Genomic DNA, 12,451 nt, shown 5'->3' with positions numbered 1-12,451 from the left:
ATATCTTCTTATGTGTTCATCAGAAAAAAGAAATTCATACAGGTGTACAACAAAATGAAGATGAGTAAATGATGACAGAATTTTCATTTTAAAGTGTACTATCCCTTTAATATTACAGCTGCATAATGTTTGTGTTGAATTTGATTGTAGATGTAGGCTGCTGCAAATTCTAACAACTTATACTGAGATCCACATATCTATTAAAAAGTCAACTATATGTAGGAAAAATTGTGATCTACAAATTAATTTAATAATCTAATAAAATAACTAATGGTTATCGCCCATTTGCTTCTGTTATGGAACAGTTGTTAGACCTACGAAATGACATACAGTAATTATGCTGCATGTCACAACATGGCATATTGACAAAATCTATAGCTGGATAATGTTAATAAGCACATTTCTTACCTCTATTATTTCAAGACATGTGAACTGTATTAGACTTTTGTCTAGGAAGTCACCGGAAAAGTCGTCAGAATCTTTTAGATCTTGAAATAGGTTGATCCAGAACTGTGCATGCTGCTTCCTCAAAAATCCCCACCAATGCTCTATCCGTTGGTTATGATTGCTTGAGCCATACAAATAGCAATTTCTCGAAAAGTCGTCCGTATGATCATGTCTCATGAACATCTGCATCTGTTCCATGTAACAGTTCTCTGTACCTAAGTCTGAGCGAATTCGGGTGGCTGTCCCATTCCTGGATAACACCGCATCAATAAAGTATCCAGCGATGACCTTGGGATCACTACTTGTAGAGTATGCATGTAGCCATATCATCATTCGTGAAAACCCATCGATTGCGCCATTGATGCAGATCCCATATGGTTTGAGTTTATCATAAGAATCAACATGCCATAAAAAGTTCGGGCCTGGATTATGATACAAACGTCGCAGAAGACGATTCCGGCGCCTCAGATGCACTCCATGGGGATCCAGTATTTTCAACAATTGCCTGATTGTCTCTTGTGTCACCACGTAGCCAGCCTGAATGCATTTCAGATGCATCATTTTATATCCGTGAAGCATACCATATTGGTTTAACTGATCCTGGAGAAACATAGCAATGTCAAGCAGATCAGAATGTTCTTTTCGTCTGAACAGGCGCAAAGTCTTGAGGTGTCTGCGCAAAGTTGACACACTAATAACAATACCATTAAAGACAGCAGTATCTCCCAATGTCTCAAACCCAAAGTAAAATAAAACCGGATTAAATTTGAAATGCGGGACATGTTTACTTCCTTGCAATCCAGCTAAAATAGAGCTCCTGGCAGGATTTTGAGTGATCTCGTTATTTCAGAAAAACAGAGCAAAATATTTTTTTCCATGAAAAATTATCTGGTAATTTTGAGATAATTAACTCGTTAATTCAGAAAAACAGAGCAAAAACTTTTTTTTTCCATGAAAAATTATCTCGTAATTCTGAGATAATTAACATGTCACAAGGTGACGATCTTTTTTTTTGTTAGGGGCGGAACCAAAGTTAAGGAAGTTTGGTTCCGCCCGGAAGCGTTTCCGCCCGGACCGGAAAAGAAGAACACCGGAACTTCCGGTAGCGCCGCGAGAGGGAAAATCGGCGAATTGGATGCAGCTGGGCCTAGTTAACAGGAGCGGCTGATGATTGGAGGACACGAACATACAGGGCAGTATTTAAGAACAGTCTAAATCATAGTTTGGAGGTTGTTGTTGTGCGTCGAAGTGCTGAGTTGTGCTCGTCCGGTACACCGTTGGTGGCTGTTTACACTCTCTCTCTTTCTTAGACTGAAGTTGGATGTTGATGAAGATATAGTGAACCTTATAGGTTGAAGAACGATCGGAATACGATATACATTGAGAGGAACAAAGGAGAAGGAAACGTATTGTTGTGAGTACACACCTGTGGAGAAGTGGTGATTTACCGGAAGTATAGCATAACCCGGTCGGAGAAAGAGTCGCCCTGTCGGCGTGTTTGGAGTGTTTGCAGCGTGAACTGTAGCAGAGAATCGTGGGACGAAGAAATTGTAACAGTCGTGAGTACCAAAGCATTTTATTGGAAACGAACTGTGTGAAACCTGAACTTACCGAGAGCTGTAAACAGCGAAGAGGTGAGAGCCATCCAAGTCAGATTAACTGGGTCTTTGTGTCCCAGCCGCTGCCTGTGGAGAAAGAGAACGAGAGTGAGCACCAAGAGAACAAACTGTGTGAAACCTGAACTTACCAAGAGCTGTGAACAGCGAAGAGGTGAGAGCCATCCAAGTCAGATTAACTGTGTCTTTGTGTCTCCGCCGCTGCCTGTGGAGAAGGAGAAAAAGAGGGTGAATAAACGACAAAGAATTGTACGAGCCCGAGCGGTGAAGTTCCCGCGAAGTGGAATACAGGTACGCTGACAGGAGATTAACTTCGGCAACTCATATTGTTTTACCTCTGCCTCCAGGAAAGAAAAGGAGGGCGCCACGGATAGTGAGGACAAGCAGGAGCCTGTTTCCCACGCCTCCCCTTGGGTCTAAAATCTGTCACGCCCAGGGGCTGGCTGTGATTTAACTAAAGCCACGCCCCTTTCTCACTTCCACCTCGAGGAGGTCCCCAAAGCCAAACCCAATGACCAGACAACACGAGAACAGGTAAGTAATAAAAACAATCTTTATTTATTTAAATATCTAAAATTTCTGGGGGAATGGGGAAAGGGCAATTAAAACTAAAACCCCTGCTCTGCCTTCCAGACAGGCTATGGCCAAGCGAGTGACAGAAAGGGGGGGGAACGGGGGTCCAGGGCACTGTAGACCCAAGGGGAGGCGTGGAAAACAGGCTCCTGCCTGTCTCCGCTATCCGTGGCGCCCTCCTTTTCTTTCCTGGAGGCAGAGGTAAAACAATATGAGTTGCCGAAGTTAATCTCCTGTCAGCGTACCTGTATTCCACTTCGTGGGAACTTCACCGCTCGGGCTCGTACAATTCTTTGTCGTTAATTCACCCTCCCTTTTCTCCTTCTCCACAGGCAGCGGCTGGGACACAAAGACACAGTTAATCTGACTTGGATGGCTCTCACCTCTTCGCTGTTTACAGCTCTCGGTAAGTTCAGGTTTCACACAGTTCGTTCTCTTGGTGCTCACTCTCGTTCTCTTTCTCCACAGGCAGCGGCTGGGACACAAAGACACAGTTAATCTGACTTGGATGGCTCTCACCTCTTTGCTGTTTACAGCTCTCGGTAAGTTCAGGTTTCACACAGTTCGTTTCCAATAAAATGCTTTGGTACTCACGACTGTTACAATTTTTTCGTCCCACGATTCTCTGCTTCAGTTCACTCTGCAAACACTCCAAACACGCCGACAGGGCGACTCTTTCTCCGACCGGGTTATGCTATACTTCCGGTAAATCACCACTTCTCCACAGGTGTGTACTCACAACAATACGTTTCCTTCTCCTTTGTTCCTCTCGATGTATATCGTATTCCGATCGTTCTTCAACCTATAAGGTTCACTATATCTTCATCAACATCCAACTTCAGTCTAAGAAAGAGAGAGAGTGTAAACAGCCACCAACAGTGTACCGGACGAGCACAACTCAGCACTTCGACGCACAAAAACAACCTCCAAACTATGATTTAGACTGTTCTTAAATACTGCCCTGTATGTTCGTGTCCTCCAATCATCAGCCGCTCCTGTTAACTAGGCCCAGCTGCATCCAATTCGCCGATTTTCCCTCTCGCGGCGCTACCGGAAGTTCCGGTGTTCTTCTTTTCCGGTCCGGGCGGAAACGCTTCCGGGCGGAACCAAACTTCCTTAACTTTGGTTCTGCCCCTAACAAAAAAAAGATTGTCACCTTGTGACATCCTCCCCCGCCAATGCGTTCTAGTCCCTAGAACGTCTTCGGGTCGTCCACTCACCATAACGGGCAGGGGGTCGGCCTCGGTTCTCCCACTGGGAACGCCTTAGAGGCGAGTCGGGCTCGGCCTGCTCAGGGGCCGCTTCTGGTTCTCTCGGGGCAACCGGGGGCGGTGCCACCACGGGTCTGCCTGGTATCACAGCCCATCCTCCCATCCAGGGTGCCGCCGGTACAGGTTCCGTGACCACCTCCCCCACGGCCTCGGGATAGTTTGGGCAGGGGCGGATCATGTTCCGATGTACCACACGTTCGGGGCCGGGCTTCCCTTCGGCCCGGATGGTGTACACCGGCTGTCCCGGCCTCTGCTGTTTGCAGATTTCATACGGGACGGTCTCCCAGCGGTCGCTTAACTTTCCCTTTCCTTGCCGCCGATTATCCCTCACCAAGACCCTCTCACCTGGTAACAGGGGGGCATCTCGGGCAGTCCGATCGTACAGCCGCTTATTTCTTTCCCCTGTCGTCTGTATCTTCTTTGACACTTGTTCGTAGGCAAAGTGTAAGCGCTGATGGTGGCGCCCCACCCACTCTGTCACACTCACTTCCTCCTGGTCTGCTGCTACTCCCAGAACCAGATCGGTGGGCATACGCACGTGCCTGCCAAACATCAGATAAGTCGGGACATACCCCGTCGTACTATGTACACTGTTATTGTATGCTTGGAGAAGATTTGGTAAGGCACTCACCCAGTCGCTCTGTTGTCGTTGGTCCAGGGTCCCTAGTAACCCCAATAGGGTCTGATTAAATCTCTCGCAGCTGCCATTTCCTTGGGGATGGTACGACGTCGTGTGGGTTTTGGTACACCCATACAGCTGATATAACTCTCGGATTACCTTGGATTCAAAGTTGGCCCCTTGGTCAGAGTGCAGGAACTCTGGGCATCCGAATGTCTGGAAGACATTCCGCCATAGGACGGTGGCGGTAGTGGTTGCTGTCTGGTCGAGGGTGGGGACAGCCCAAGCGTACTTGGTGAACAGGTCGGTGATTACCAAGATGTTTTGATAGCGGTCTTGTGGCCGGCCCAGCGTCAGGAAGTCCATCGCCATGATGTGGAGGGGGGCCTTTGCATGGATGGGCACCATGGGTGCTCGGGCCTCCTGCCTGGATTTAAACAACATGCACCTGGGGCAGGCTTGGATCAAGCTGTGCACTGACGTCTCCAGCCCAGGCCAGTAGAAGAATCTACGTAGCAGGGATACGGTCCTCTCTTGTCCCTGGTGTCCCAGCTGATCATGGTAGGCTGAAACCAATGCTGTCACCTGATCTGCGGGTACCACGATCTGGCGCACTTCCTCACCCAGCTTCGGATCGCTAATCCTCCTGCAAAGCACTCCTTCCTTCAGTTCCAGCTTTTCCCACTGTCCCAGTAGTCTTCTCCCAGTCTCTGTCTGGGCTAGTCTCTCTGGTGGCGTCGGCCGTCGGCCCTGCTCCACCCACTTCTTCACCTGACACACATCCTGGTCCTGGGCCTGCCTCTCTATCCACCGGCGGGGGTCCCACCCCCAGTTCTCCGGCACAGCCTCCTGCCGGCCTCCCGGCGCATCCACTGCCCCTATCATGTGGCCTCCTCCTGGCCTGCCCGATACCTGGGGCCTTCCATCTCGGGCAGTCTCGAGAGGACATCAGCGTTCGTATGCTCCCGTCCAGGGTGATACTGCAGTTGGTAATCAAAGTTTGCTAATTGCGCCACCCACCGCTGCTCCACTGCTCCCAGCTTCGCCGTCTGCAAATGTACCAACGGGTTGTTATCTGTGATTACCGTTATCTTGGCACCCCATAGGTAGTCTTTAAACTTCTCACTCAGGGCCCACTTCAGAGCCAGCAGTTCCAGTTTAAAGGAGCTGTAATTTGCGTCGTTTCTCTCGGCCGGATTGAGGCTCCGGCTAGCATAGGCAATCACCCGCTCAGCTCCTTCCTGCCGTTGGGCTAACACTGCCCCCAGTCCGAGGTTGCTGGCATCTGTGTATAAAACAAATGGCTTAGTGAAGTCAGCATACGCTAGAATGGGGGCCTGTAGTAGTTCCTGTTTCAGTTTCTGAAAAGCCGTCTCGCAGTTAGCATCCCAGTCTATGGTGGGCGACCCACGACCCCGGTTTCGACCTGTGCCAACCAGTAACTGGTTAAGGGGTTTAGCAATTTTCGAGAAATCTTTTATAAATCGTCTGTAATATCCCACAAACCCTAGAAAGGATCGCACTTGCCTCACCGTCCTTGGTGCGCTCCAATCTCTCACTGCGGATACCTTCCCAGGGTCTACGGCCACCCCTGCTGCGCTGACCACGTGACCCAGAAAATGGACTTCTCGCCGCAACAAGTGGCATTTGTCAGGCTGCAGCTTCAGCCCATACTTTTCCATGGCCTGGAAGACCTCTTCGAGGTGCCGGAGGTGCGAATCGAAATCTGGGGAGTAAACAATCACATCATCCAAATATACCAACACTGACTCCATCAACTGACCTCCAAGGCAGCGTTGCATCAGATGTTGGAAGGTGGCCGGAGCGTTACAAAGCCCGAAGGGCATCCGGTCCCATTCAAATAGTCCGAAAGGGGTCGTAAAGGCGGTTTTCTCCCGGTCTGCCTCGGCCATCTGCACCTGCCAATAGCCACTGGCCAGATCCAGGGTGGAGTACCATGCTGACCGCGTGAGGCTGGCCAGGGAATCTTCGATCCGCGGGAAGGGAAAAGCATCTTTCTTGGTCACTAAGTTGAGCTTGCGATAATCCACACAGAATCTCCAAGCCCCTGTCTTCTTCTGTACGAGTACTATAGGGGCCGCCCATGGGCTACTGCTCTCCCGGACGATGCCTCGTCCTAGCATGCCCTGCAAGAGTGTGCGTACCTCCGTATACAAGGTAGGTGGGATCGGCCGATATCTTTCCCTGCTGGGTCCCGCATCCCCAGTAGGGATGTGATGTTCCACCACCTCGGTGCACCCGTAGTCCTCATCATGCCTTGCGAACACATGCTGCCATCTCCGAAGGAGTGCCTGCAGTTTTTGTGTCTATACCCGCTCTAGGTCTTCCCCTTTCAGCGACTCACCCGCAAGGTGTCTCGGCACGTCTCCCTCCCTGTCATCCGACGGGGCATCCATCTGTGTCAGGGCCACCTCAATGACAGTGGGGCACACCTGACGAAAGCTGACGTCTCTCTCTTCCCTCACCTGGTGGGGTGCGACCGCCGTTGGTGTCGGTGTAAGTGTACTGCATATGGGTGTTCATTACGTACTCTCACAGGGACCCTCCCCCAGCGGACCGCCGCTAGGCCCCGTGCCACTTCCACTTGTGGGCAGTCTGTATGGGGCTCGACCAACACCCACTCCTCTGGGTTAGCTTCTCGAATGGGTACCCTCGCCCACACGATGGCCTCACTTCTAGGGGGAATAGACAAGGCAAAGCGACACATCACTCTTCCTACCTCCTCCCGGTCCCTACGGACCTGGGTCATCTGGACCCGACGGCAGTCAGCCACTACGCGCTCCCACTTGGGCCTCTCGGCAGGTGAGATCCTTGGGCCAGGCCTAGCCTGGAATAATTCCTCCCAGCACTCGGAGAGGACGTTCATGCCCAATAGGGCTCGGTGGGCACCCAAACATCTGTCTTGTACGATGATCACACCTTTTTGGGGGACCACCACCCCGTGGACTTCTAGGTCTGTCAATCGATAGCCGATGTAAGGGATCTCAAGGCCGTTTGCACCCTTCAACGTCAGCCAGGGGGCCTCCGCTCCTTGTGCTCCTTGCTTTCCGAATATTTCTTGGGAGAGGCTTTCTGCAAACAACGTAACCTGGGAGCCCGTGTCCACCAGGCACTGAATCATCTTGCCGCACACTTTTACTTCTGCCACCGGGCTATGCCCGACCATCTGGTTCCTAGAGCTATCTCCTCTTCCAGGGTCTTCTCGAAGGGTCCCGGCCACACGACCCACTGTGGCCGGCCGACCTAAAAACCCCCTTCGGATGTTCTGCGGGGCCCACACTGACGACTATAATGACCTGGTTCTCCACAGCGATTGCAGATTGGCCGTCCCTGTTCATCCCATTCAAATCGGGGCCGGTTGAAACGGTTCGGGCGTCCAGGTGGCTCTCGGCCCCTCTCAGAGTAGACTCAATCTCGGGGTGCCGGCCTCGGTTCCTCCCGCGCCCATCCTTGGCGCAGCTCTCCCAAGAGGGTCTTGGACAGCTCAGACATCTGATCTCGGACGTCTTTCAGAAGTTCTGTTTTCAGGGCTTGCTTCCAATCAGGACCCTCGGGCTGCACTGGCGCGGTTTCACTTACGGCCGCACATATTGGGGCTTCACTCACTTCGACCTCATCGCCCTCCAAGGCCAGTGCCTCCTTCCTTAGGTCTTCGAACGTGAGCCCGGGGTCCCTCCGAAACTGGACCCTCAGACTCTGCCTCACGGGACCCTCTTTCATCCCCAGAAGGAACTGGTCACGCAGCAAGGTCTCTCCGTCTCCTAGCCCATGATCACGGCGGGTCTGCAGCCGGGTGAACTGCTCTCGCAGCCGTTGTCGGTCATTGGGCGACCTTGGTTACTCAACTCGAGGTGGAACCCTGCCGACTACGCCAAAATCTGTCACGCCCAGGGGCTGGCTGTGATTTAACTAAAGCCACGCCCCTTTCTCACTTCCACCTCGAGGAGGTCCCCAAAGCCAAACCCAATGACCAGACAACACGAGAACAGGTAAGTAATAAAAACAATCTTTATTTATTTAAATATCTAAAATTTCTGGGGGAATGGGGAAAGGGCAATTAAAACTAAAACTCCTGCTCTGCCTTCCAGGCAGGCTATGGCCAAGCGAGTGACAGAAAAGGGGGGGGGGGCAACGGGGGTCCAGGGCACTGTAGACCCAAGGGGAGGCATGGAAAACAGGCTCCTGCCTGTCCCCGCTATCCGTGGCGCCCTCCTTTTCTTTCCTGGAGGCAGAGGTAAAACAATATGAGTTGTTGAAGTTAATCTCCTGTCAGCGTACCTGTATTCCACTTCGCGGGAACTTCACCGCTTGGGCTCGTACAATTCTTTGTCGTTTATTCACCCTCCTTTTCTCCTTCTCCACAGACAGCGGCGGAGACACAAAGACACAGTTAATCTGACTTGGATGGCTCTCACCTCTTCGCTGTTTACAGCTCTCGGCAAGTACCGGTTTCACACAGTTCGTTCTCTTGGTGCTCACTCTCGTTCCCTTTCTCCACAGGCAGCGGCTGGGACACAAAGACACAGTTAATCTGACTTGGATGGCTCTCACCTCTTCGCTGTTTACAGCTCTCGGTAAGTTCAGGTTTCACACAGTTCGTTTCCAATAAAATGCTTTGGTACTCACGACTGTTGCAATTTCTTCGTCCCACGATTCTCTGCTTCAGTTCACGCTGCAAACACTCCAAACACGCCGACAGGGCGACTCTTTCTCCGATCGGGTTATGCTATACTTCCGGTAATCACCACTGCTCCACAGGTGTGTACTCACAACAATACGTTTCCTTCTCCTTTGTTCCTCTCGATGTATATCGTATTCCGATCGTTCTTCAACCTATAAGGTTCACTATATCTTCATCAACATCCAACTTCAGTCTAGGAAAGAGAGAGAGTGTAAACAGCCACCAACAGTGTACCGGACGAGCACAACTCAGCACTTCAACACACACCAAGCACACCAAACTATGATTTAGACTGATCTTAAATACTGCCCTGTATGTTCGTGTCCTCCAATCATCAGCCGCTCCTGTTAACTAGGCCCAGCTGCATCCAATTCGCCGATTTTCCCTCTCGCGGCGCTACCGGAAGTTCCGGTGTTCTTCTTTTCCGGTCCGGGCGGAAACGCTTCCAAACCTTGTGACAAACACGTTAATTCAGAAAAACAAAGCAAAAACTTTTTTTCATGAAAAATTATCTCGTAATTCTGAGATAATTAACACGTTAATTCAGAAAAACAGAGAAGATTTTTTTTACTCAAGTGAATGCAATACGCTTCCGTAGTAAACTGGCTCCAAATCTCATGTGAAAATTGTATTTTTACAGCCCTCTACAAACTGTGGATTACTCAGTAAATATACTGACATTTAATAGGGACCTTTGTTTAAGTTGAAAGGGTATGACCCTGCTGTGTTTAACTTTCAGTGTTTAACTTTCAGTGTTTAATACTTGCATATGACAGTGAGTACGTTTACATGCACAGCATAAGCGGATAACTATCAAAAATCTGCTTATTACAGAAAACTGTTTTCATGGATTTACATGCAAATCAATAAGCCGGCTATGCAGACAGCTGCGTTTACATGGGACTTGCAGAATTATCAGTTTTCTCGCAGGCAGTGACGTCACCACATATAGTAGAAAATGTGAAAACGATCAACCTGAACGTCACGCTGAACAGATCGTGCATCGGAGCTCCATCGAGTTCTTCATCTAAAAGCCTTTTTTTACTATCTTATTCCTATTTATATATCAAGTTTTACCTAGGAATACTTTACCGTGAGGATTATTGAGCAGTACTACCACATGAAACTATTTATCACTAATAAACACCCAGTGTTAGCATATAGCCCGCTAGCTTCAACAAACGCTGCCGACTGAAGCTAGCATTTTCCGATCTAATGGCGGATTCATCTGATATATGCTTTTCTGACCTGTCCTCGCCTGAGCGGGAAGCTGCGAAGGAGTTGATCGGTTTGAGCAGATCCAACGCGAGCTACAGCGCCCACTTCACCATGTCTCCGGACGTCCACAAGCGACCGAGGAATGCGACAAACGAGTGCCCCACGCGATGCAGCTTCACGGACCGTAAACGAGTGAACGGAGACGCCATTGCCCAACATGAAAGCGATCGGGAAGCTGTGGAGGAGCCGCTGCCCGGCCTTCGCAGATTCAGCATGCCCCACATCACCCTGGACCCAGACGTTCGCAGGCGACTGAGGCGTCCCACAACCAAACCCCCCACGCCATGCAGCTCCGCGGAGCGCGTTCGGGTAAACAAAGACGCCATCGCCCAGCATGAAAGCGGTAAGATTCCGCTTGTTATTGTAACATGTACTACTTGCTACATGTATAGTTTAGCTTCTGCCGTTAGCATAGATGGGTTTACATGCACTAAGTGTATTGAAGTATTAAGATTAACTGAGAAGGTTGCTGAACTAGAATCACGCATCCGAACGCTAGTTGAAAAGAAGTGAAGGCCGTAAGTGAAAAGACTAATGGCTCGGTTCCGACATCAGAGGCTAATGTAAACATTACAAATACTGTATCGAGCGCACATAGTGTTCCGACATCAGATGCTAATGTAAACATTACAAATACTGTATCGAGCGCGCATAGTGTTTATCATAATACACATGGCTTGGCTCCGACATCAGAGTCAAGTCGGCGGTCTAACTGGGTGACTGTCAGGCGGCATAGTCATATACGGCGTCCATCTAAGACCCATAACGTTACGGTACTTTCTAACAGATTCGATCCCCTAAGGAATACACTAGCTGAAACACCTGTTAAAAGTGCCCTGGTCATTGGAGATTCTATACTCAGGAACACTAACATTGTGGCACCAAACACCATAGTCGACTGTATACCGGGAGCCAGAACGTCTGACATTAGATCCAAACTTAAAGTGCTGGCTAATGCTAAACGGAAGTTTTCTAAGATTGTTATTCACGCCGGAACAAATGACACCAGACTCCGACAGTCGGAAATCACCAAAGATAATATTAAGGAGATGTGTGAAATTGCAAAAACAATGTCAGACAATGTAATATGCTCTGGTCCCCTCCCCGCCTACCGGGGAGATGAAACACATAGTAGATTAGTGTCTCTCAATGGCTGGATGTCAAAGTGGTGCCCTCAGCATAATGTAGGGTTTATAGACAATTGGAAGCATTTCTGGGGTAGACCATTTCTCCTAACCCGAGATGGCCTTCATCCGACATCAGAAGGAAGTACTATACTCACCAGAAATCTGATTAATATTCTTAATTCTGATATAGTATGACTATCCAGGGCCCAGGTCAGGAAACAGACGGATCAGCTTAACTGTCCGTCTGTTAGCTGGCATGATATGTCTAGATCACATATATCCCAGCACTTCGAGTCGATCTTACCAGAATATCAACACATCTCAACTGTATCTGTTCCCCGAACAAGCAAATACAGAGCACCGCTTGCCACATCACGCACAAATTTAATCAACATAAAATTAGGAAACAATACATTACAAGATGAACCTCGAATGTTAAAATTCGGCCTTCTTAACATTAGATCGCTCACCAATAAAGAACCTATTGTTAATGAAATAATTAATGACCAAAACTTAGATGCACTCTGTTTAACAGAAACCTGGCTTAAAGCAGACGACTACATTCGTTTAAACGAATCCACCCCACAAGACTATTATTATAAACACGAACCTAGGTTAAAGGGGAGAGGGGGTGGTGTAGCTACAATATACAACAAAATTTTTAAAGTAAACCAAAAATCTGAACTAAAATTTAAATCATTTGAACTAATGTTGTTAAATATGGAAATAACTGATCGTAACCGCAAACAGCTCTCTTTTGCCTTTGCTACAATATATTGACCTCCGGGCCACCATGCAGATTTCCTTAAAGAAATAGC

The sequence above is a fragment of the Misgurnus anguillicaudatus genome, chromosome 24 (assembly GCF_027580225.2).
Source record: "Misgurnus anguillicaudatus chromosome 24, ASM2758022v2, whole genome shotgun sequence".
In the NCBI taxonomy this organism is placed as follows: Eukaryota; Metazoa; Chordata; class Actinopteri; order Cypriniformes; family Cobitidae; genus Misgurnus; species Misgurnus anguillicaudatus.
This window is presented reverse-complemented; position numbering follows the sequence as displayed.